This window comes from Vidua chalybeata, chromosome Z (assembly GCF_026979565.1).
Source record: "Vidua chalybeata isolate OUT-0048 chromosome Z, bVidCha1 merged haplotype, whole genome shotgun sequence".
In the NCBI taxonomy this organism is placed as follows: Eukaryota; Metazoa; Chordata; class Aves; order Passeriformes; family Viduidae; genus Vidua; species Vidua chalybeata.
Window position 1 is genome coordinate 43,910,495 of NC_071570.1, and position 26,041 is coordinate 43,936,535.

The 26,041-nt window shown below is 42.7% G+C and overlaps 1 long non-coding RNA gene across 1 annotated transcript; it reads left to right on the forward strand.

Annotated features, from left to right (window-relative positions):
• Positions 1 to 295: 295 nt before the first annotated feature.
• LOC128802482 (uncharacterized) lies at positions 296 to 11,601 on the forward strand. The gene is made up of 3 exons (XR_008435457.1): positions 296 to 643; positions 10,822 to 10,955; positions 11,307 to 11,601. It is a non-coding gene; the product is annotated as an uncharacterized LOC128802482 (long non-coding RNA).
• Positions 11,602 to 26,041: the final 14,440 nt, after the last annotated feature.

Consider the following 26,041-nt stretch of genomic DNA (forward strand, 5'->3'; position numbering starts at 1 on the left):
CTTAACACATTGTGCCTGCAGTCACCTCTTGTTAACCTCAACTTTGTGGCAAGGAATAGGTATGTTGAGACTCCATGTGCACTCCTGGAACTCCAGAATAAACTCCTTAGATACAGGAAGAAGATCTTTAATTTCTTGTTGGCTGACAAATGCAACTTTGAATTGCTTGCTGTGACAACAAAGGAGGTAATTTTACATGTGCTCAATCACAAGCTTATCGCAATAACCTTTCACATGACTCTTCCTGATTCCCACTATAGCTTTTTTTCCTATAAAGCATTATGAAAGAAGACTACCTGGAACACATAAGGTACAAATCACAGAATCACTAGATTGGAAGAGACGTTTAAGATCATCAAGTCCCACCTATGCCCTAACTCCACTCAACTAAACCATGTCACCAAGTGCTACATCCTGTCTTTTTCTTACCATCCAGAGATGGTGACTCTACCATCTCCCCGGGCAGACAATTTCAGCACTTTATCACTCTTTCAGTAAGAAACTTTTTTCTAACATCCAACCTATATTTCCCTTGATGCAGCTTGAGACTGTGACCTCTGGTTTTGTCAGTTGCTGCCTGAAGAAAGAGACCAACCCCCACCTGACTATAACCAACTTTCAGGAAGCTGTAGAGAGTGATAAGGTACCTGTATACTTCTCTTTGATACCGGCTCTATCTCTCAGAGTTTCCTCAGTGCTCCATTTAGTTGCCAGTAAATTCTGAATTCTCTTTTCCAAGTACTACGTATGTGCATGCATTTCTGAAGCACTGTGCAGGATTTTAGTATTTTGATTTTCATTAATCAGTTTTGTGGCTAAAACACTAAATGAAAAACAGCCCCAAAAATGAAAATGTCTTCATCCTAAACATTCAGTTTATAAATTTTTCATAAAATGTTTTACACAACTAGAAAAAGACTGAGTACCACTGTTTCTTTTTTTATTTAGGGTTACTAGTAATACCAAGAGGCTTTTAATTCTTGTACATCTTAATGGCATCTGTTTCTGTGGAACATCTAGATGAAGTTAGTATCTCTAGTATTTTCTGTCTGGCACTGATCAAAAACAATAATAAAACTATTCCTACAGAACTTGTAAATAAATGTCAGTATGATTACACATATTCTCTATATATATGCCCACTAAAGATGGCCGGTATAGAAAAGCCCATTAAATAAAACCCTCATGGTGCTAGCTGCTGTATAGAATAATAAGACAAGGCCAGTCCTGTTAGAGGAGATGGGTTGGATAGCAAACACATGTGTGAACAAAGATAAGGCACTGAAGTGATATTCATGGAGCCTTTGGGCTTGAGATGTGCAGTTTTGTGTTCTATATTTTGACTTACCTGAGAGAGCCTCCACATTCCTAAATCTTTTCTCCTGAAACACCAGAAGTGAATGAATAGCCAGCATAAAGAAGAACTGCAGAAACGTACCTTCATGGTCCTAATTTTTGACACATTCACAGCCTTTTTTGCAACGCTTCCCAGAAACAGTCTCACAGTTAGATTTTCATACCGTAAGTACTTGCAAAATCTAATATTTATTTCTCACAATAGAAAATTAAAAGCTGGATGATACAAGTAGTCTAAACTGTTCTTACAGAATATTAGGAGGCCTGCTTACTCCTGATAGACAAGGATAAACTTACTTTAATGCCCTATATGTGTATAATATCAGGAATCTGCTTTTAAAAAATGAGCACAAATCTGTGCTAGCCAAAAATCAGGTTTTCAAGTAGTTTAAGATCTGAGACACATGCTCTTGTTGCTTAATTGCAGAAGTTCTCCAATAGAATGTGTGACTCCAACAAATATGCAAATATTAATTATTTATAAAACTAGTCTATGGCATTCATGCCACCTGCTCCCTCACCCTCACACCCCTCAACATTATCCCCAAGTATTCTGGAGACTCTGAGTAAAACTTTGAAAGATGACAATTACCTCTGAGGGCTAAGGACAGAAAATGTGCAGCAGCTGAGCTCACGAGCCTATTATTTTTCACAGAAGCAATGCTGTTGGACTGCCAAAAACATCACAAGTTGTTCTCTACTGCTCCCTCTGGCTGATGCTGTGAACCGTGACTTTAGGGAAAGCATATTTGTAATAGGAAGAGGAGAGATGACTGAAATTTAGATGAAGTGAAGGGCAAAATGTGAAAGATAATGAAACTTCCTGAAAAGCCTAAGGTGTTACTTTCCTCTGGAAATAAATGATCCCAATGGGAGGTGACATTCAAACCTGCTGAAGTAAAACCTGCTCCAGGACTAAACTTGACTGCACCCACATGTCTTTAATGTGTGATTAACGAGCCATGACAGATATACATCAGGTCAATGAGGCTGACACTAATAGATGGAACTTTTTTTAACAAAACTCCCTGAATAATGATGTGCATATGGTAAGTGCTGCAGATATATTTAGATAAATGCAACCAGACATGAATAGCGATAGGAATTTGCTTTAGGGGACTGACTCATTTATTCAGGAGAAGGAAATTATTATAATCTATTCTTTTTATTTAGTATTCATGGACGTTAAAAGAATTATATCTATGTGTTCAGCAAACCTATTTATGTGCTTGAGACTCATGAAATAAGCCAAGCATATGGTGGAAAAGAAGAGAGAAAAAGCACAAATCCATGGGAACTTGTTGCTCAAGGCAGCTCTGGAGTTTATGGTTAAGTGGCTCTTTTTCTGCCCACCTTGATATGTAGCTAGAGGTCCTGGCCCTGTTTTGGCATGCTTCTGTGCTGGCAGCTGTGAAGGGTAATGTTGGAGAAAGGAAGATTTTAGTGCATGCTGTAATCCCATAATGCATATACATGAAATAGAAAAGTATCAAGGGACTGTAGCAAGGGCCAAACCTTCCCTTATCTTTGCTAGCAGTTACTAGGGTTTTGAATAAATTTGCTTTGTTTGGAATAAAGAGATTAACTACTCATCTTCGACTGGGACAGTGTAAGAGATGTTTGCACCGTTCGCCCTGTTCCAACCTCCTGATTCTCTACCAGTGATTCAAATGCTTATTTAATTATAAAACCCAGCAACAATGGCCAGATGTACGTATGCAGCTCAGGCTGAAGGGTACAGGGGAGTCCTTCATAGCCAAGTTGCAACAGCATGCCATCAACCCTTGGCTGACAGGCAAAGCTTTACCCTTTTTACCCTTTCCACCATTCACCAGTGTGTAAATGAACTCAGGGGATCACTCAGATGTTTGGACTGCTCTGTATTGTCCTTGCACCATTTAAAGCAAGGGGATTTGGAACTTGAAGGAGAATGTTCGGCTGAGGTGAGGGCAAGGACATAGGTCAAATGACTGTGGGATGGCACATAGAAATCTAGCAGGTAAAACCAGTCTCATCCTCTTCTGGAGATGGTGTGCCATGGTTGCTTGAATTCAACTTCTCTTTGCACTGTGAGTTCAGAGTCTTTGAACTAAAGTTTAGCCTCAATCTCAAAATAATTAAGGCAATGCCTGTGACTGTTGCACTCTTGAACTTCTTGAAGAAAACAGGTTTTCATTGCTAAACAAGAATCATGCAGCTGGCTGCAGGGTGCCTTCAGTCTGTGGAATCACTCTGCCCAGCAAAGCAACTGAGCTTTCTCTAAACAGTTCTCTCCACAAATCCTGTTTAGTTTTCAAAAGGCCGTCCTTCTAGTTTGTTTGCAAAATCACGCAGTGAGGAAAAACTCCAAAGGAAACAGCTGTTACTTTGATTTGGTAGATCTCTGCTTTCATCAGGATTGCTATTAGAAAATGCAGTCAGTAAATTTAGGGCTAAAATTCTGCCTGAGGTGACATTACATTAACATTCATATTTAAAAGCCCTTCTGTTCCTATCTGGTTTGTTGCTATTGCAAAGGAGGCACTTCAAAAGCCTTGGGCTCTTAAACCAGTTTTGGATTTCATTGCAGAGGAGAGCCTTTAAGACACTCACAGCCTTTATAGGCAAATAAAAACCTACAAGCTGTTTTGTCAGTAAAGTCCTGTTGGTCCTCACTCACTGCAAAACTTTTGTCAAAATTTGCTGAAAGCACTCTTAAGATGAGCACCATCTGATACAGATAGTACACTAGAGAGAACTACAGGAACACATTTGCCAGAGTACATCCATATCCAGGCTGGAGAAACATATGTGTCTCTGAGGGGAAGCACAGAGTGCTTAGGAGTCTGAAGAGGCTGATAAGCTCTTTAGGAGATTTTTCCATAACACTGAAATAGCTTTTAAAATCTGGCTCTTCCATCCCTGGAAAATTCCTTACATTTGCATCTAACAACTAGATCATTTGTTCCCAAATGATGCCACCATGTTTCAGAACCTAGCTGTCCCTTACCCCCTCTAGCATGTATTACCTTGCAAATCAGATGCCATTTTTGGCCATTTAATGCTGAAAACAGGATTTTGCATTTCCCTTTTTTTTGTGTGACTCAGGGCAGGAAGATCTGGTTCTGCTGTGTGGTCTCTTCCAGCACTCACAATAATGAAAGAGTTCTCCATAGGGGTTACTTCAGTTCAGAGATATTACACAAATGCAGTGCGCTGCTTTATCGCCCAGCAGAATACACCACTTCTAGGCTGAAATGGAGGAAGTTCTTTAACAGCAGAACAGCAGAGGATATGTAAGAAAGAAGATAGCTGAATTAAGAAAGAGAAATATCCTAAGTGTGCATGAGAGCAGTGTACGCCTTGTGCAACAACAGCCTGCCAACAGTGGCTATTGCTAGAACGAGCAGAAGTTCAATGTCAATCTATTTACAAGCAGCTAGTACCTGGGGGTTTTGCTAAGGAAGGATGAGGAAAGGCTAAGTCCATTCAGTAAAAGCAAGTGCTCTCAGTGCAAATGGGATCTCGGTCTTCAGGGAAGAACTTGGAAAGATCAGACATGTAAAATGTGAGGAGTGGTTGCAGCAGAGTGAATACTTGCATGGTAGATCAATGAGAAATACAGCTGCTTCTAGAGCAGCAGGTATGTGAAGGTCAGGGAACTGCAGAATTCTCAGAGTACAGTGATCCTTTATAGAACACATTTTGTGCCTGACAGGACATTCGGGTATAAACTGAAAATAATCTAACAGAGCAGCTACAATTATTGTACAAATGCTTCAGTGAAAAGGTAGAGACATGCTTCCTTGACTTGTTTCCTGAGTAATGCTAAAGTGAGCAGGCATCTGGAAGAAGCAAAGTCAAGCTAATAGAGGCATTTTACTTACCACTGTCATCTCCTTTAGTTTGGTCACTTGCATTCCAGTCTCTTCCCTATCTAAAGTGTCATGGTGTATGCCCATGTAGCTGTAGTACTAAGAACACAGTATATTAAAAAAAAAAAAAAAAAAAAAAAGCAAATGCATCCAAGAGATATTTAGTCAGTGGCTATCATAATCTCTTTCTATACTGAACTGACTTGAGATGAGATGATGTCTCAGCAAGCACAGACTGGGGGTAGACTGAGGAATATGAAGTATATGCACTCACCAGACTCCACCTATTTGTATCAGTCAGACTTCATCTATTCATAACAAACAACAAGATGACAGTTTTGCATCTCTCCAGAATGGAACTACCTCTACCTATCTTTCTTCCTTCACCAGCAGTTCACTAAGGATCTGGGTTAAATCTGTCAACTAGTGGTGGTGAATCTGCTCCCCTGAGCTGACCAGGGTGTTGTTTTGGAATCTGGATCTCATTTTTTGAAATTATAAAAGATAAGGAATCCATGTAAATTCTGGGATATGTCAGATGACCATTAAAGAAAAGTGTTGGCCTGCTGAGACACTGCAAACTTGTCATGATTTTGGAGATACAGCTCTCTAAACAAAAGGGAGGTGGGGTGAGAAAGCAGCAATAGAGGAGAAAGTTATAGCTTCCCTAAGGTAATACGGATGTTCAATTTCATCTGCTAGTTCAATGGGGAGAAGGTAGATACCTAGTATTGTTATACACAAGCATGATGTGAAAGTTTAGCCTCTTTCCTCCCCATTCCTTATGTGTACAAGAGATACAGATCCGCAAGAATTTAACCAAAGCGCATGTAGCAGATGCATGATTCACCCCTCTTTTGCTACAGAAGTAGTTCTGTGCCTGTCATGTGTCAGCGTGTTCTATGAAACCACTTCCTTAATCTACTTTGTCTCCATGTCACGGCTTAATCACTTGGTGTTGAAACCAATCTGGGGTTACAATAAGTCATTCACCTTATGTTTGAAAGCAGGCAGTCTACTCAGAGCAAATTAAAGGCAAATCTTCAGCCTAGTATCCATATGACTTCATCAAGAATAATGTGCTGTGTTGCTGAATACATTTACATTATGTAGGACAGATTTTTTTAACAGCTCAGCACTAAAAAGCTCCAGAGAAATGAAATTGCCAGATTTCCCATGCAGCTACTAGGTAGCTGCATGGCTGGGAGGATATGAAAAGAGTTGCGCCCTCTCTTCCCATAATGCAGTGAGCAGAGCTCAACAGGGCATGAGGATCTATGTGGCAGGCACATTTCTCTCTCTCTCAGGATTTTTTATTGAGGTGCACAGAGAGAGAAATGTGCCTGCCACAGATCTAGGCCTAAAATCTAGCACTTTTAAGTTGCCAGATATATTTCGTTTCCATTCTGTGACTCTTTTTTCATGCTTACCTTCCTTTCTCATGCTTTTCCAAATATTCTTCTGTGACTACCTGACTCAGTTATCAACATAAAGGACAGGCATGTGAGTAGATCATCCTTATGTTCCAGTGGCCTTCCAGAAGTCAAAACAATGGGAAAAGCCACTGCAGGAAAAACTAAGTTTGACAGAAGGCAAAACCAGCAGCATGACACTTAAGTAGCTGCAGTGAGGCATGATCCATCTTATGGTCATGAAAACAAAGCTGTGCTTTAACTAAACATACTTAATGGAGGGTCTAATGGGAAAGGTCTTTTCATGGGAGAGGTCAGGCCAAGCTTTTGCTGTATAACAGGGATAACAGGTCCTAACAGTAAAGTTAGATTGCAACTTTACTGGTATCCAGCTTCCTAATAACTGAGATTTTCAGGAGTAAATTGGGTGAGATCAACTCCTCTCCTCCAGGCTTTGGTAAAAAAATTAACCACATATTCAGAGAGCAAAGCAAGGTGAACACTTGGAGAAGTTTTCTGTAAACTGAATTCTGAACCAGCATTCTGAAATGAAATCCTAAAATGTCTGCCATTTACTATTTTGGACTGAATTTAACACCACCTGCTCGAGTTTAGGGAAAATGGATTGTAAACACTTCAAGCCAGAGCTTACTTTCAAATTGTTCTGTGAGGTATCTAGCACTTTTGAGGGTGCTGTAAGACAGAAATGGTATGCTTTTAGGAATGCCATTGTCCAAATGCCTGCACAAACATGAAGGGTTTTGAAATAATATTATTTCCTGAACAATTTGAAGGTTCATACCAACTTTCTTTTTCCTCCTCTACTAAAATATACTTGCAGCCCCCTGCGCTGTCCTCTGCAGCAGCAGTGTTTTGTTTCAGCATGTTCAGGTTGCGGGAGAGCACTTTGGTCTGCGAGGTTAAACACATTTATCTTCCTTAGGACTAGCATAGTACCTGGAACAATTGTTTCTGAGGCATCTAAAAAGAAGACTAGTAGACCCAGGAACAAAAAAAGCCAAGTGCGCAATGAATCTTCATTACAGAAGAAACACAGTCATGTCAGCCTTTGAAACAAGTAGACCATCTCTCTGCACTGAAATCAGAAGATGGAAGGAATTCACATAGATGTAATTAATATACAGGTTTAGAAACCTACTCTATTGGGTAATGGCATGATGTCTTTTACATATTGTTACTGTCACCATACCTACTCAGTTTAAGACAGATATTTAAATCAGGCAAAGGCCTAATATGCAGTCCAATGCGTGTTTCCAGATGAAATCTGCCCAAAAATGTCTTATATGTTGTGTTTACAAAAGGCAGAAGTGGTGATGTAGAACAAATCCACCAAGATTTTCACTCATATAGCTTTATGTACAGCTGTAAAGCACCTGCAGAATTCCTGGCACTGTATTTTTGTTTGGGTATAATAATGACTATCTCCTGTCTCTTGATATACCCAAAGCTCAAAAAACATTAAACACTAGTGCCCTTTGTGGTCTGTAAACTGTAGTACCATTTGAAGCTTGAAATAGCTCAGTAAGTTATTCACACTTAGTAGGAATTAAATTCCAGAGGGGGGAGAGGAGATGAAGACAGACTGTGTGATGCTGCAAGCCTGTCTCTATTACTGCACCTATAGTGCCATGACACTATTGTCAGTTGCCACTCTCCTTCTAATGTTTTACAAAACAAATGCCCCCTACAGCGCTGTTTGAAGAAAGAGAGCAAAAAAAAAAGCTGGAGATTTATTAGCGTCCCTGTGTGATTTTAAGTTCCTTGTGTGGCTGTTTACAGAACAGAGAGCAGCCCAGCTGGAGCGCTCCGGACCTGCCCCGGGCAGGATGCTGCATCGCCGCAGTCACACCTCTGCTGGCTGGCCCTGCCACAGCACAGCAGTTGGCCCAGGGAATCCCTCTCCCCAGAATGGTTTTTGGACCCTAACCACAGTCCACCGGGAAGATACTCTGGACTAAGAAGTCTAGCACCTATGATGCTGATTAAATACATAATTATACATAGGCACACTATTATATACATATGAGAGCTGATGACTCTTTTTCACATGCTGGAAACTAACATGGAGGGCAGAGCCTGTCTGGGTTAGCAGCAGCATGGATTACCCAAAGCTCCTTAAGGGAGATCATAAACAACTTTTTAGACTAAAAAGTCTAAAGAGAAACTGTTTGTCTTGTCTCTGTCACCTCAGAGATGAAAATCTATTCAAATACCAATAATTTACTAACGTTACTAAATACAGCCTTACTGCTAGTAATAAAGGTCTGCACAGAGTGGCTCATAAAGGAAAGGCAGCCGCAGCTGGTGCCAGGCTCGGCGCAGCGCGCGGCCTCCCGGAGGCTGCGGTTGGGTTTAGGTTTGAGCGGCAGCAGCTCATGTGACCGAAGCACGACTTGTGCTTGGGCGTGGCAGCACCCGACACTTCTGCAGCCCGGACTAGCAGCAGGTCTCCGAAGAGGGGGTCGCTGGTGGGAGGTTGGTGGGAGCAGAGCAGCGCTTTCTTTTGTCCGGGGGCTCCCTATGCACCCCTCGCCGCCAAACCAGCAACTAGGAGATGGCTGGGGGCAGGAAAGGACAGGCACAGAGCTCCGGCCCGCCTATCTCCTTCACCCCTGCTAACGCACGCACCAACCACTTTTTTTCCTATGGCGAGGCGTTTCGGGACGGGAGAGGGACCAGCAGAAGTCGGGGGCGCTGGCTCCCTTGTGCTACGATACCAGCGACCCCTGTTCCGTAGTTGTCCCATCCCCCGTATCTCGCTCTGTTCTGCCCCCCAACATTTCCTGCCCCCACCCCGGGCAGCCCCTCCCCCCCCCCCCGCGCCGTCCCCGCGGGCCAGGCGGGGCGGGGGAAGCGCTTCCCGCGGGCGATGACTCCGAGTTACTTTTCACCTACTTGGCGGCGGCTCTGGCGGCGGGGTTACTGCCGGTCAGGCTGCCCGAGTCCCAGGCGCTCCTGCAGCCTGCTCCTCCGACCACACACCCCGAGCCCATCTGCTGCCCCAGCGTCCCCCAGACCCTCAGCCTTTCCCCCGGGAAGCCACGCAGGTGGCAGTGTCACTTCAGTAGGGGCGCGGACTGTCCCGTACAGCAGGAGCCGGTGCGTGTTATATTTGTCAATTCGGCTCCCGCGACCACCACCTATTTTGCAGCCGAGAGGTTATGTGCTCGCAGGACTCGCACTGTGGATAACCCGGAGCTTGTTCGTCCCAAAGGCTGGCAAAGGGAGCTAGTGTTTTCGCTGCTCGCCGAGGGTGGCTGAGAGCGGGGTTACTGCCGGTCACTGCCGCAGGGCGTGCGCCGCCTGCGCCGCTCGCTTTCCACTCCTGCAGAGCGCCTCCGATCCTGTAAAGTATACTTCTGCATTTCCTTTAAACTCTGCAAGCAAAGTCGTTACGCAATCCCGTCCTGCACCACAATTACCTTGCAAAGTAATTTTCAGTAGTCCCAGCGGTAACGCTGCCTGAATGAGTCTTCTGTTGGGCGCAAAGCTTGCAGCAATACTGAATGGATTTTAGCATGAAAGGATTACTTCTACTGAGAATTTTGATCTTGGATCAACCAAAAGTGTTCAAAAGAGACTTACAAAATCTCTAGACCGACACCAAACCATTCTTTTCTGAGCCTGCAGTATAAGATGGAGAAAACAGTAAAAATAATACTTTTCTGAGGACTTTTCTAGGAGCAAACTGTAATGTTTGCTCGCTCTGTAAGAGCTGGGTATCTCTACAGTGTTAAAACCACAGTGATGAGGCATGCACAGCAATGTTTAAAAGAGCTAAAATAAGTACACTGTAATATGTTTACTGAGACCAGACTTGAATCCTGCAGCTGGGTTGAATTTTGTGCTTGAGGAGGTTTAAATACATGGTGCCTCTAGGTTAAACTTACCCAGTCTCAATTTGGCTTTTTGTATTATTTCCATAAATTACCCTGTAATCATTAGCCAGGAAAATCAGGTGAGGAGTTTGTTCTTTTGTATTGTATGTAGGTACAACACATGACCTATGTTCCTACCTATGTTTCAAGGACAATGCTATAAAGAATGGTAAAGGTGATGTGGCCTGTGAACTGAAGATAAGAATTATCTATAGGCAGTTCTAGCTCAGTTTCAGGAGTGTTTGTAGATATTTCTGACACTGTAATTATTTTTTTTTTTCTTTTTAACTGTCTTAACAGAAGGATAAGCTCTCAAAGCATAACGCAACAATCCTCCTTTGGTCTACAAGAGACGAAATTGAAGGAAATTTAATGCAAGCATTTTTAACATAATTCACATTCATGGTTTTTGTATACCACTCCATAAAGGAAATGTAAGTACAGTTTGTCATTAAACACTTACAAAAGAAATGAAGGAATATTTTTATTCTTTAATAAGGTACAGATTACTCGTATTTAGCTATTTAAGCTGTGGCATACACTTTCAGAAACCATAATATTTGGACAGCAATGTAAAATGAAGCAGTAAAGAGGAAGAATGTCTCCTGAATCTTGGAAGCATCTTTGAGATTTGCTATAAATGCTTGTGATGTTTTCCCTTGCTGTTGTGGGGGGGTTTTGTGTGTTTTTCACTGAAATCCCACCCATTGTCCCCTTACAGACTTTCTTCTCTCCACTTCTAAAGCACTGATTGGCTTCTCTCTGCCTTTCTCTCTCTCTCTCAGTACTTTGTTGTTACCAGGTTTCTGGATGAAGATGTTTACTGGTCATCGCTATACTGCAAAAAGGCACAAATACAACGAGGAGAAGTATTTTGATTTGCTATAGGAAATGAAGAGAAGTGGAAGGAATGTAACCATTCTATCAGCTTTACAGTCTTTGACGTTGTTTTCCCCTCCCCCTCCCCTTGCATTGCCCACAGCTGTTGATGTAGATTTTCCACATGCATTTGTTTTCTTTCACTCAAGGGATATTAAAGGGAAACTGCACAATTGCTGTTTACTAAGTACTGAACCATCTGGGGGCTTCCTCATGAATAAAAATTTTACCAAAGCTGTAATTTTTGTGTCCCTAGTCTGATAATGAGATTATATGATTTACAATTATTCACACAATTTTATTGTCTCCTGAGTTTTGTAGTAGCTGCGGATTTGCATGCATACCAGTGAAGAAATAGTCTTCATACTTTAAAAGAAGTGTCAGCATGCTTGAGAGGACAGAATTACAAGCTAAAATTGTTGTAGATAAAACAATCTTTTGAAGAGGAGTATACTACAGCTAGTATTGCATTCTCTTTCAAAAGACCCTGCCTGTCATGGATGGTCTTCTGGGTCTGTGCTTTTCAGTGTTTGTACTTTTTGTGCTTTCTTTTCATCTGCCCTTACTCCTTGTCCCTCCAGATCTTTGTCCCTCCTTGTGTAGTGGTGACTCAGACTTGTAGCTAGAAATCTCAGGCTGCAACAGTGGAAAATGTTGTGCTTCAGGCAAGTGCATCTCCTAATCTAGCTCACAGGGTTGTGCTGAAAATCAGGTAGACACACAGCACTTGCAAACATAATTCCTCTCCTACTGTATTTTAAGATGGTTTTACATTTCTAATTTGAACAGCTTAAAATATAAGAGGGCTATTCTTAAGAAGGATATCTTATACTGGATGGTAGAAAGCTCATGCCCCTATGATGTTTCTGACAAGACTGGACATGTCTCAACATCTTGGAAATGAAGCCAGTTGAGCTGGAATTTTATTGTAAACAGCATTGTCTTTAAAAATAGCACAGATTTCCAATTCAGTTTCCTTGCAAGTGTAATTGGAGCCCTGTTTAATGCCCTGTTTTATTCATTATCTGACTTACAAAGGCAAGAACTCCAATTATACCTCATGTAGAAGTCCTGTGCACTAAACACAGCAGTTAGGATCTTTAAGTCTTCATTTTCAGCTTCCCTTTGAGAATTAGGAGTTAAGCATTAGGAACTAGAATGGCACAGTCTTATCTTAAATGTGGGATTTTTTGGTCATATTCTTTTCCCTGTTAGCAGGAATATCCCCATTAGCCTCTCCAGGCTGAAATTAAGACTTCAGTCACGTAACTGTGATCTTATAAATAGATTTCTAAAACGATTTATTGAATATATGAGGCTGGGTATGGAGCTAAAGTGATTTAATTTAAAAGTTCACAGTCTGCAAACACAGTGCTTCAGATATGCGAAAAATTCTTATATGCTGCAATACTTGTCTTTATATTTGGTGCTTACACAGTATATGACTACTAACTGGTAATCTTATGCATTACTATATGTTATAGGTAAAAATGATCAAGCCAAATTAATAATTAATAAAACAGATTTTTATTTCATGACCGAGATTCAGTTGTAGATAGCCACAATCAAAAAAGCGGTGCCGAGCCCAGGATTGGCACTGGGACAACACAGATCCGACCTCTGCTGTGTCGGATCTCTTCTGTTCAGGGATGTTGTCTTTGTCCAGTTAGTTTTTATACAGTTTTTTTCTGCCTGGGGCAGAGGTTCTCCTATTCTTCTTGTTGCTTCATGCGTCTCCTTTTCTCTGTGCTAGGCTGTACAAAAGCCACTTCTGGGAAGTGATGAATGCTGATGTTGAGTTACTGGAACCTGGCATTGAGATGCATGCTCCTGACGACGCTGACTATCTTGATCCATAGATATCTCGCTGGGTGTCTCCTAGATAGTCCAGGAAAGGGCCCATTTCACACAGAGCCACACTTTTTAGTTTATAAATGAGGTCTTTCTGCTTGATGCCAGCTGTGGTTTCGCAACTTTTCCTTGCTACGGCTTGTGGTTTAAAACTTTAAAGATTTTTCGTACAGGCATCATTTATTACAAACATATATTTTACATAAGCACGAATTATTCCATAACGTATATTACACTATAGTACAAATATTGAAATGTATTGTGGTAACTAACACATGTAATAAATTAAATTATAATAAATGCTTTTGCATCAGTATGGAGGTAAAATAATAAAACAAAATATAATGAAGAATGTGAAGGCAAAAAGAAGGTAAGTGGAAGTTAATTGTTGTAACATAAGTTTCCTCTCAGAAAAATGGAGTTGTCTTGTTTCTTTGTTTTCAAATGGATGTCCAACATATGATTAAACTAAGTGGTGAACATTTCTCTATACATACAAGAAATCTGGGTACTTTTCTCAACTGAGATCTCTTTAAATTTGCTTTAAATGCTCAGACTGTCTTGCAGTGTGCACACAGATGCTACAGATTGAGAGCCTGCATGCACTTGCATTTAATTTCAAGAGCAGAACATTCAAAGAATATCTTTTGGTCATGCCCACCTACTGTTTGGGGTTTGTCAGCACAATCATTGGCCCTGTACAGATCTGAAATAATCATGAACTGCAGAACCTTGGCTATGGATGTGTCTTACCTTTTAAATCTTTCTTCTATTAATAATATGCAGCTGTTCTTTTTTCATACACTGATGAGCACTAAGAACAAGCTAATTTCTCTGGCACTAACTGTTCCTTATAGCTTACAGATCTACACTGTCTAAACAGCCTTGTGCTCTGAACAAAAGACCTCCTACTGGAGAAGTAACTCTTTTTGACTTCAAGAACCGTGCTGAACTCAATAATCTCTTCCCATTCTGTGGCTGAGGAATTGAGAGGTTTAATACTGAAAGAAGATAAAACAAACCTCTGTGGCATAGCAATTTAAAAACACATGCCTACTTCATTAGCAAAACTAATGTGGAGACCAGCCCTGTGCCTAGGGAAGCAAGCACATTCATTTTTATTACAGTAAGAGCAGGATTATTGCTTTACATCATATGTTTGTTATTTGACTTTCCCTTCAGAGCCTGTAGCATGCTCTGGGCACTCTGTAAATAACAATTCTTTCTGTGTAAGAAATGCTGATCTCTTATTTTTTTGTATGGCTGCCTGGTTCTAGCTTTACAACCCCCTTTCTAGCTGTACAACCCCAGCTGGCTGAGAATTCTGGGTAGTAAACAGACAATAAATGCATCTGTTATAGGTAAAAATGATCAAGCTGAATTAGTAATTAATAAAATAGATTTTTATTTTGCGACTGAGATTCAGTCCAAGATAGCCACAATCAAAAGCTCACTGCTGAGCCTGGGGATTGGCACTGGGGTGAGACACAGGTCTGACCTCTACAGCAGAGGGTCTCCTATGTTCACACCAACTGTTCTGTCCAGGCAGTTCTTATACTGTCTATTCTGCCTGAGGCAGAGTTTCTTTTCTACTTTTCAGAAGTTCACATATTCATGTAGTTTCTTTTCTCTGCCTGAGCAGAGCAAAACCGTGTCCAAGCGATGTATGCCAATCATCGAGTATCGGCATTGAGATGTGTCTTCCAGATGGCTCTGGCTATCTCGATCTGAGATATTTATTGAGTATTCATCACCTGGGTGTTCCTCAGATCACCTTGGAGAAGGACCCATCTCTGAGGGAGCGATGTTCATTTGCTTGCAAATTAGGTCCTTTTCTCTCTGCTGACAGCTGTGGTTTCAAAATACCGTGAAGCAATCTTCCCAACTCAGGTTTGAGTGCTTAAGAAACCTTGTAAGAATATTTCTTACCAACATAACATATTTCATACATCTATTTCTTATAAGCACGAATTATCTGAAATACACATAACACATCTATCTAGGAGTTGGAAATGTATGGGTAATTTTCTTTCTTCTGATTGCCATTAAAATATATAAATTGGACATTTTAATGTTGACCTGAATAAAATTCTGAATCATGTGGCTGAACCTCTGCTCTTTTAATTTATCCCACAGCCTACAATGCAATACAGACCTTATCAAGCAGTCTCAAGCCTTCTCTTTGTTCCCCTAATTTCAGTAATCTGAAATAATTCACATCATTTTGGTGTGAAATCCTCACAGCTCATCACACTTTACCATGAATTATATTAGTTCAGCTATTCCTAAAGGAAATATGGCATAGATTAAATGAAGGTAGAGGGGCCATGCCACAGAAACACCATGTACAGTTAATGTGTGCTCTTTCTTTTTCTATTCAGTTGCTGTTCTGGGGGGATACACATTATTCCTGCCTTTACATGACCTCATTATAGGAATTTTAAATATGATGCTTGATGTAGTTCAGATGCAGGACGTGGATCTTGGCTAGAATTGTCCTACATGCTAATATCAGTGGCATTAAAAGAAAGGTGAAGTATACACATTTTTATAGGCCTGATATTAATACCAAATATATGAACACAAATGGATGCAAGAAGTCTGGCTTTTGCTGCTGAATTGCATACTGTGATCCTATTTAATAAACAATGTAGAGGTTCTCTATTCATAAGTGGTTTTTGACATTCTTCACTTGCTACCAAAGTAGTTCTCTGAATTGGCCTCTAACATGCTAAGAAGAGTTACGGTAAAGTGCGCAAGCAGCCTTTACAGCTGTGTCTCCTTTGGAGTCACCTGGAATTTTATGGAATGTAGGGCCAAATCCTCTTCCTGAAAAGAAGAGAATGGAAGGGTTTTGTGAAGATGTGCCTACTACTTGCCTCACTTCAATATGCCTGAAGGAAGAAACTGGTGAAACTTCTTTGCGAGGGAAAGAGGAGGGGCAGACACTGATATTGTGTCTCTGGTGCCCAGTGACAGGACCTGAGAGAATGGCCTGAAGTTGTGTCAGGGGAGGTTTAAGCTGGATATCAGCAAATGGTTCTTCACTCTGTGGGTGGTTGGGCACTGGAACAGGCTCTCCATGGAAATTATCACAGCACCAAGCCTGACAGAGTTCCAGAAGTGTTAGGACAATGCTCTTGGTTACAGGGTGTGGTTCTTGGGGATGGTCCTGTGCAGGGCCAGGAGTTGCAATGATCCTTGAGGGTCTCTTCCAACTGGACTTATTCTGTTATTCTGTGAAACTTTTTAATTTGATTCCCACATATAGTGAAGGATATTGACTTCTGGCTGGGAGTTTGAGTAATATTGATTACAAAGGTTGTTTGTCAGGATGATTCTTCAGTGATGGAGGTCCATGTTTTTGTTTCAGTAGTAGCCATACACCTTGTAAGAGAAGTTCTGTCCAGTTCTAGGTCATAGGGCCATCTTGAATTAAGTGATGCCCAAACCTTTGGTGACAGGGCTCACCTGTACCATGGCTTTCCTGGCAGAAGAAATCAGATTATGTTCATTGTAATTTATATCAGACAGTTTCTTCTGTCGTTTTGCATCTAAATGTTTATGCAAATCCCAGAATCACAGGGGCTCTGTGTGGGACTCTTAAGAATTTGCATTAGTCACAGTGTAGTGTTAGCAAGAGAGCTCAAGATTTATCTTTTATTACTTACAGATTACTCAGAAAGGCAGCCCCATGTGCAAAGTGTTTATGAAATCTGAGTCTACATACTTAGAAGCTGTCAGACCATTGTCCTCATGATTTCAAACCTGTAACTGATACAACTGGAAGAGAGATATTTTCAGACCATGCTGACATGTCTTGAAATTATCCACTTCCCACTGAGTATATGTCTTATTCTGTAATGTTTCAGGAAGGTTTAACTGCCTGCCTTAGTCAGTGTTAAGTCGGAAAGGTTGGGACATCAAATTGGATAGAAAAGAGAAGAGCTCATGGGTAGAACAGTTAAGCTGAATATAGAACAGCCAGAAGAGTTTAGTTGATAAAGAAATCCTGATTTTAGGAAAGGGATGATAGAAGGCAAATGGATTTTGCAGCACAGCATGGAAAAGGAAATGAAGCACCAGGAAGGCTTCATATTCCTTTTGAAAATGTAATGGTTCTGTTAACAACTGCCTGACTAACAGCAGAATACACTTCATGGGTGTCTGTTTGTCTGTTTGTCTAGGCTGCTTAGAAGTTAACTTCCAAGCAGTTAACCAGCCAGCTGTTTGGCAAACTGCAAATTACTATGGATTACTGTGGACTACTATAATCATAACTTTGAAGGAATCCTATGGTTTTCTTCTAGCTTTTTCCATCACTTTTCAAAAACTGGGTATTTCAGAGTGTTCAGCTGATTAGTCTTCACTAGATCTCTCACAAGTCTGATCTACATTGAACTGAATAATCTTCAGGGGTTGAATCCTGAGCAAATATTCACTTAAAGCTTGAATGAACAGTAGTTTATTCCATGCACACTGCATGTGTCCACAAAAGAACAGTATTCAGCTGTAAATTAACTTTCTCCCTTACTAAGTAGCTTCCTTGTGTTGACAAGCTCTAAGTCTGTGTTTAAACCAGCAGTATAATGGTTTATGGAAATGGAGGAATGTCTTGCAGTAATTAAGACAGATTTGCAGCCTGTCCCAGAAACAGAGTGATTTGCTGATTTCAAAAAGCAAACTCCCCATGTACACAAGCCAGGCTTTCACACTGGTCTGGAATTATAAACCCTGGTTTATTCTTTCAGAGACTCCACCTTTGTGTGCTGCTATTAACTAGTGAGGGATGTTTCTACAGGCTGGGCATAGGCAAAAATCAAGTTCATTTTGTAGGGATAAAGGTAGGAGGAAAGTGTAAGGGAAGATGAGAGCTGAACTGGCTTAAACAATAAATCACATTAGTTATTCTCTCTCTGTTCACATGGAAGCTTCTTGGTATTTCCTTTGGTACTACATTTTTCCTCAAGATAAATACTGATTTGATGGTTTAGAAACCAGACTTGTCAAAGAAAGAAGAGATAAAACAGGGTGCTCCAGGTAATTTGAATAGTTGCAATAACACCAACAGATGAGGAGTCATCCATTTAAGGCTCATTACACATGTGAGTAATTAATTAAGCTTGTGAAAATTTTAGTACAAACTTTGCTATGAGAGATTTGGATGTTGTAGCAGTCAGAGGCCCTGCAAGGCCTCCATGGCGGTCACTAGCCTAAGATAAGAAATGCAGAGTCATGATGAGTGGAACAGAGCTGCCCCTCTTCCGCACATCAGACCCCTGTTATCTCTCTGTAAGGCTATAGGTCGTATTCTCCTCGACCCCAGCCATAGGACAAATCCTGATCCCTCAATAGCCTATATAAACCCATACCATTGCCCAGTTCAGATGGAAGAGCTGTCACTGGAACCCTTTGCAGAAGCTGCCAATAAAGATATCTCTGCAGAACTCCACACAGCCTTCACCTCTCTCCTTCCCTGCGTCTGCTGAGGCACTTTGCGAGCACAGAGCTGAAATCACTGAGAGCTGAAATCACTCCACGAGTGCTCGCAAGGTAGCGGCTCGGAGCTAGCCAGAAGGCCCAGGCAGGCTGCGCCTCATCAGCACAGTGCTATCCGGGACACCTACGGCGGTTGCTGCCCGGGGGACATCCTGGTACTCCTGAGAGCAGCATTCCTCGTGGATCGTTACTGCCTCAGCCCGCCACGACCCTCTGAGGGTAACTTCTCCATTATAGAAGAAGCTATCTGGAAGAGGCATCCAACGAACCTGAACATCGCCATCTGGGACAAAAGTCCTCAGGAGTTGGACAGAGCAGACCACCCACCCAGCAGTCTCTGACCCAGTTTCGGCTGAAAAAAGTGTAAGTTTAAAACAGCCTTTCTGCGCGCTTTTAACTTGGGTCTCAGTTTTTGGTTTTTTTTTTTCTTTTTTTTCTCTTTTTTACTGCTGGGGGGGGGCAAGGGAACTTACAGCAATGGGATCAAAGTCTAGTAAATTAAAACAATCCCAGAACGAGAGAGATATATATTTACAAATCCTAGAAATCCTAAATGATAACAACTTTTCTTTCTCTAAAGGCAATCTTTCAAAAACTAACTTGAAAAAATTTATAACATGGATCCTTTCTCAGTTTCCACACGTGAACATAAGCATGATTAATTCAGACTCCTTTTGGGACTCCTTGGGGACAAGAATATATCTTTTCCAAACCAAAGAAGACTTTTCTGTTACTAAATTTCTGCCTCTCTTTCACTACATTGCAAAAGCGGTAGAAAAAGCTAACACAAGCAGCTTAACAGCAGCTGAGGAAATTCCAAACTTATCTCCTATAGCAGATCCTCCAAATGCTAATCTCTCAGATAACTGTCCTCTCTCTGTCGACTCCCTCTTTCCTGGTGGGGGGATCAGGGGAACCACACCGCCCCCACCCACCCTTCCTGCACCCGCGGGGTCTGCGGAGCCTGCCCGTCCCTCCACCTCCCCCCATCCCTCCGCCCCCATTCCGGACGCGGCAAGCCAGAACTCAGTTCCTTCGGTTACACAATGCACAGCACGGTGCTGGCACTGCACCCCCTCCTCACGTTCGGGTATAATCGCATCGGTCTCGATCGGGTCCTCCCCGCCCTGCCCCAACACAGCCCTGCAGCCCGCCGCACAGCCCGCCGCGTCCCCGCCTCTCCCCCCCGCCACTGCGACTCTTCCCGCCGCATCGACTCTCCCCACCTCCGTTACCACCCCTACCTGCCTGTCTGCCATGGTGCCAGCGGCAGCAGCACCCCCCAACCCCACCGCCTCCTCTCCCTCCCTTCTCCCCTGCCTGCATTCCAAAGCGATGCATCCACCCACCCACCCTCAATGCCCCCCTAACGGCAACCCCCCACACTCTGTCCAGTCTCTCTGCAAAAGTTCTGTCCACACCCCTGCAAAAGGTCGCTCCACACCCCTGCAAAAGGTCGCTCCAACACGCCCAAAAAAGCATAGAGCACCTCCTGACCACACCTCATCAGAGGACAGTGAGTCTGAATCTGACACAGACGAAATTGATCCATGGGCTTTAATTAAAATGGAAGCGACTCAGGCAGGAGATTGGGAACTAGCTCAGAGAATTACTGCCTTCCCAGTAAATTATATAAAGGGGAAAAGAGGGGGGGGGCACTACTGGAACAACGTGGGAACCTAACACAAATAAAGAATTGATACAACTACAAAATATAGCCAAAGAACATGGTAGAAGTTCACATATTTTCCAGAAACTTCCTTGAAGCGCTTTTTTCGGCGCATATTCTGGTCCCTCATGACTTTAAAAACATTGCCAACTGCCTTCTTTCCCCGGCAGAATATATACTATGGGAAAGACAGTGGAAAAGGCAATTAAAAACATTATCAGACACCTATGCTCAAGATGCAAATAAGCCAGATTTTACAGTCCAACAGCTGGCCAGAGAAGGGGATTTACAGAAACCCTCTGACCAAGCTAACACCTTACCTAAGGCAGCACTACAAGATTTGGCTATTGCAGCAAAAACCTCATTGCTTCTTACCCCAGATGACTCTAACCCTACCCAACACTTCTCTAGTATTAAACAAGGAATAGATGAAAGGTTTATCAAGTTTATAGACAGAATTAAAGATGCTGTGGAAAAACAGATAGAGAGCACAGAAGCAAGAAAAGAACTGTTGTGCAAGTTTGCTTTGTCAAATGCAAATGAACAATGTAAAACAATTCTGAGGGCCTTACCCTTGGATACAGAACCCACCATAGAGCAAATGGTGGAAAGCTGCACACGCCATCTGTCCACTGAAAACACAGTGGCCCAAGCAGTCTCTCAGGGTATTGCAGATGGAGTTTCTGGTGTGTATGCAGTAGTAACTTCCAAAGACCAGGACCGCTGCTATTACTGTGGGGAATTTGGACATTTCATGAAGGACTGTCCAGACAGGTCACCTACCCGAAACCCCCGTAACAGCTACCAAAGACCCCAGAACTAGCAGCGATACCAGCAGCGTTTGGGAAACTTCCAGCAGAGCGCAGCCAGGCCCTGCGCAAAGACAGCAAATCAGAAGCCACCCAGATCCAGTCACGCGTCATCCCAGCAGATTCCAGGCCACGTGGAGAAGATCCAACCCACGGAGAGACACAAATGGGAACACGGCGCCAGTTGGTAACTGCTTTATCCATTGACTTTAATAATAAGGATGTCTATCATGTTCCCACAGGCAAGCATGGGCCAAAAGTGGTCCTTTTAACATCTTAATTAGAGGGGACACTCTCCATGGCCAAGGGAAATCTTTGTCATTCCAGAGGTACAAACAGTGCACCCAGGACAAGAAATCTCTCTTCAGCTGTGTTGCACGGACTTACCATTTTTTCTTTCAAAGGGAACTCCTATTGCACAAGCCTTTCTACTCCCAAAGAATCACAGGGAACAGCTTCCTCTCAATCCGACAGTAATGTGGGCACAAGTTGTGGTACCAAGTAAGCCTACCATCGAGTGTGGTCTATCCTACAGAGGAGAAAAATTCCACCTAGCAGGGATGCTGGACACCAGTGTGGACGTGACCAACATTGCTCGCTTGGAATGGCCAGCACACTGGGGACTACAACCAGTAGCAGGAATGATTTTAGGGATCGGTGGAGCCACAGTGTCCATGCGAAGCAAGCACAACATCCTTGTCGGAGGGCCGGAAGGCAAGCTGGCAACCATCCGCCCATTCATGGTAAGAGCCCCCATCACCCTTTGGGGAAGGGATGTTCTACTACAATGGGGGGCCTCCCTACGTATTCCCAGTCAGGATTTCTGACTGGGGCCACTGAGGAATGCGCACTACCAGATACACCTCAGCTCACCTGGAAATGCCAAGACCCAATCTGGACTGACCAGTGGCCCCTCTCTAAAGTAAAACTGCGCACACTACAAGCCCTTGTGGAAGAACAGCTCGCCAAAGGTCACATCGCTGAGACCACCAGTCCTTGGAATTCTCCAGTCTTTGTACTGCAAAAACCTGGGACGGACAGGTGGAGGCTCCTCCATGACCTTCGCAAAATTAATGCAGTACTCGAGGACATGGGTGCCCTCCCGCCTGGCCTGCCTTCACCATCGATGCTGCCCCGAGACTGGACACTTGCCATCAGAGACATTAAGGACTGCTTCTTCAGCATTCTGCTGCACCCCCAGGACACTCCATGGTTCGCTTTTTCTGTTCCCTCTCTTAACAGAGAGGCTCCACTCAAAAGATACCATTGGTTGTATCTCCCCCAAGGACTAAAAGTCTCACCCAACATATGCCAGTGGGTACATCGCTCACATCCTGTCTCCTGTTCGGAACCTATTTCCAGATGCAATCATCTACCACTATATGGATGATATTCTGGTCTGTGCATCAGAAAAAACTTATTTAAAAAAAGCAGTTAAAGGGACAATCGGAACCATAGAAAAAGCAGGGTTCAAGATCTGTGAGGACAAAATACAATACACCAACCCATGGACTTATCTTGGATTCCTGATCTGAGAAAGGACAATTGTACCCCAGCAGCTTGCCATCCGAGACGACCCAAAAACCTTGAGAGACTTACACAGTCTGTGCAGATCCATCAACTGCTAGGAATTACAACAGAAGACCTCGCTCCTCTGTTCAACCTTCTCCATGGCAACGAAGACCTAGACTCTCCACGCACACTCACAACAGAAGCCCGAGACACCATCGCCAAGGTCCAGGAAGCCCTGTCTTCACACCAAGCCCATCGCTTCAAGCCCAAGCTGCCTTTCCAGTTCGTCATCCTTGGAAAAGCACCTCGGTTCTATGGACTGATCTTCCAATGGGATCTTCAACTCCCAGACCCTTTATTGATACTGGAATGGATCTTTACAAACAACCAACCTTCAAAGACAATTACCACCTTCCAGGAAATAATGGGACATTTAATAAAAAAAGGCCAGAACTTGCCTCCACTCCCTTTCTAGGTGTGAGTTCACATGCATATATTTGCCACTGACCACTGGGGATCTGGAACATTTGCTCCAGACCAATGAAAACCTCCAATTTGCCCTAGACAGCTATACAGGCCAAATTTCCATTCATGTCCCAGAACACAAACTTTTTAATGCAGTCTTTAATCTGACCCCAAAATTAGTCCAAAGTAAAACACCTCTCAAAGCTCTAACAATCTTTACAGATGGCTCAGGATCATCCCACAAATCTGTAATGACTTGGAAGGACCCTAAGACTCAAAATTGGGAGTCTGATATCCAAATAGTGGAGGGATCTCCACAGATTGCAGAATTAGCAGCAGTTGTCAGAGCCTTTGAGAAATTCAAAGACGAACCTTTTAACCTGGTCACAGATTCTGCATATGTCGCAGGTATAGCTATGAGAGCAGAACACGTGCTTCTCAAAGAGGTTTCCAATCCAAAGTTACATCAATTGATTTCGGCATTAACACACTTAATCTCTCACAGAAAGAAACCTTACCATATAATGCATGTGAGGTCGCACACTGATCTCCCAGGTTTCATCACAGAAGGGGATAGGAAAACGGACACATTGGCCATGGCAATAGAAACTGCTAACGTTCCTGACATCTTTGCCCAGGCAAAGTTGTCACACGCATTCTACCATCAAAATGTACCTGCCCTTATTAGAATGTTCAAGCTTCCAAAAGATCAAGCAAAAGCTATTGTCGCCACATGCCCAAACTGTCAAAATTACCAGATACCCTCAATAGGGACAGGAGTCAACGTGTGAGGACTGAACAGCTGCCAGCTGTGGCAGATGGACGTAACTCACTTCACACCTTTTGGAAGGTCAAAATATGTGCATGTATCGGTCGACATGTTTTCAGGAGCAATATTTGCATCAGCTCATCCAGGAGAAACTACACAGCACACCATAAAGCACTTCCTCCTTGCATTCGCCACCCTGGGAGTACCGAAAGAAATCAAAACGGACAATGGACCTGCCTATACCTCTCGAAAATTAAGAGAGTTCTTCAGTGAATGGGGAATAGAACACAAGAGAGGCATACCAGCAAATCCCACAGGACAATCAATCGTGGAAAGGACACATCAAACCCTCAAAAGAGTCCTCAATCAGCAGCGAAGAGAGACAAAAATCATATCTCCAGTTGAGAGACTTTGCAAGGCTCTCTACATCATCATCAATTTCCTAAATGGTACAACATCAGAGCCTGACCCGCCAATACTTCGCCACTTTACAAATACCACCCAAGTAAAGCTCACTGAGAAACCACCAGTGCTAGTGAAGGACCTGGAAACACATCAAATTTCTGGGCCTTTCCAGTTGATTACTTGGGGTAGAGGGTATGCATGTGTTCTACTACCATCGGGTCCAAGATGGTACCCAGGAAACAACATAAAGCCATACCTAGGCACTGCAAACACTACTCCCACAAAGAGTAACAAGAATCTCCCGGAGTCAAATACAAGACCTCCTCAAAATCAGACAAGTTCTGCCTGGAGACAAAGACGTTGCTGAATGTCCACATACAGAAGAAAAGACCATCCCATTACGCGACAGCAGACAAAACAGAAAGTGGAAAAACATTCTGCTGTAGCAGTTAAGCCATAAGCTAGAAACAACCTGAACACAAATTGTTCTCTGAATGAGATGTTATTAACTTTGTTTACCCTAAAAAACCCTATTGCTTTCCCTTCCTAACTTGTTAACTCTTACCAAAAACCTCTAACCTTATACCCCCTCACCCATCCTTAGCTTATAGAAAGAAAAAAGAAAAAAGAAAAAAGAAAAAAGAAAAAAAAAAAAAAAAAGGGGGGGAGGGAAGGAAAGGAGGAAAGGAACAAGGGAGAGAAAACCCTCTCCTACCACCATGAAGATAACAAATGTTGCTTATGTTCCCTATCAGAAGGTCCATCCTTATCCAAAGATGAAAATTATCTCCATCGGTGCTGTCCTCACCACTGTCTGGATGTTCTTCAACATACAGTATGCCTACGGTTGGATTAGCCCACAGCCTAGCCACAAATGTTTGGGTAACCTTGGCGAAAACATTAAAACAGGATAACATGTGCTTATCCATGGGAAGCCTTGATAACCCACTTTCCACATGTTTAGTAGGGATTCCATTCGTAGCAGATGATTGGCCCGCCTACAATTCAGAGCTACTCTGCACCACAGGTAAGAGACCCAACATGGTAGATACTTGGGACGAGTGGACAAAAATGTTGCCCAATGCTCAAGAGGAAGCCCAAGAATTGGACCTGTTGGAGTCCTCCAAGGCAACATACTGCGTCAAATTTTACTTTAGACATCCAAAGAGCAATTGGCCAGAAATTGACCAGACAAAAAACACATACAGAAAGGATGTATCTCCCATTAATAAAGCCTATAACTATCCGGATTGGTGCAATTACACCGCTCAGGTGATCTCTGTATCCTCTCTCCACCCCAAAGTATTACCCAAGGGAACGTTTCTCATCTGTGGTGACAGAGTATGGGCTGGGATTCCCTCCCACCTTCAGGGAGGTCCCTGTAGCCTTGGAAAACTTTCCACCCTCACTCCAAATATTACCTTGTTACATAATTGGAAAAAAGAAAGCGAAATAAAATGCCACAAAAGATCCTACACAGAATTTGATGAAAATTGCAATCCAAAACTGTACGATTGGAATAAAACAAAAAAGATTGCAGTCTCCCTATTCCTACCCTGGGTAGCTGCAGCTAAAGCTCTTGGGGAAATAAATCACTTAGGGTGCTGGCTCAGCAAGCAAGCCAATGCTACCTCTGCCGCCCTAAGCGATCTTTTAAAGGAA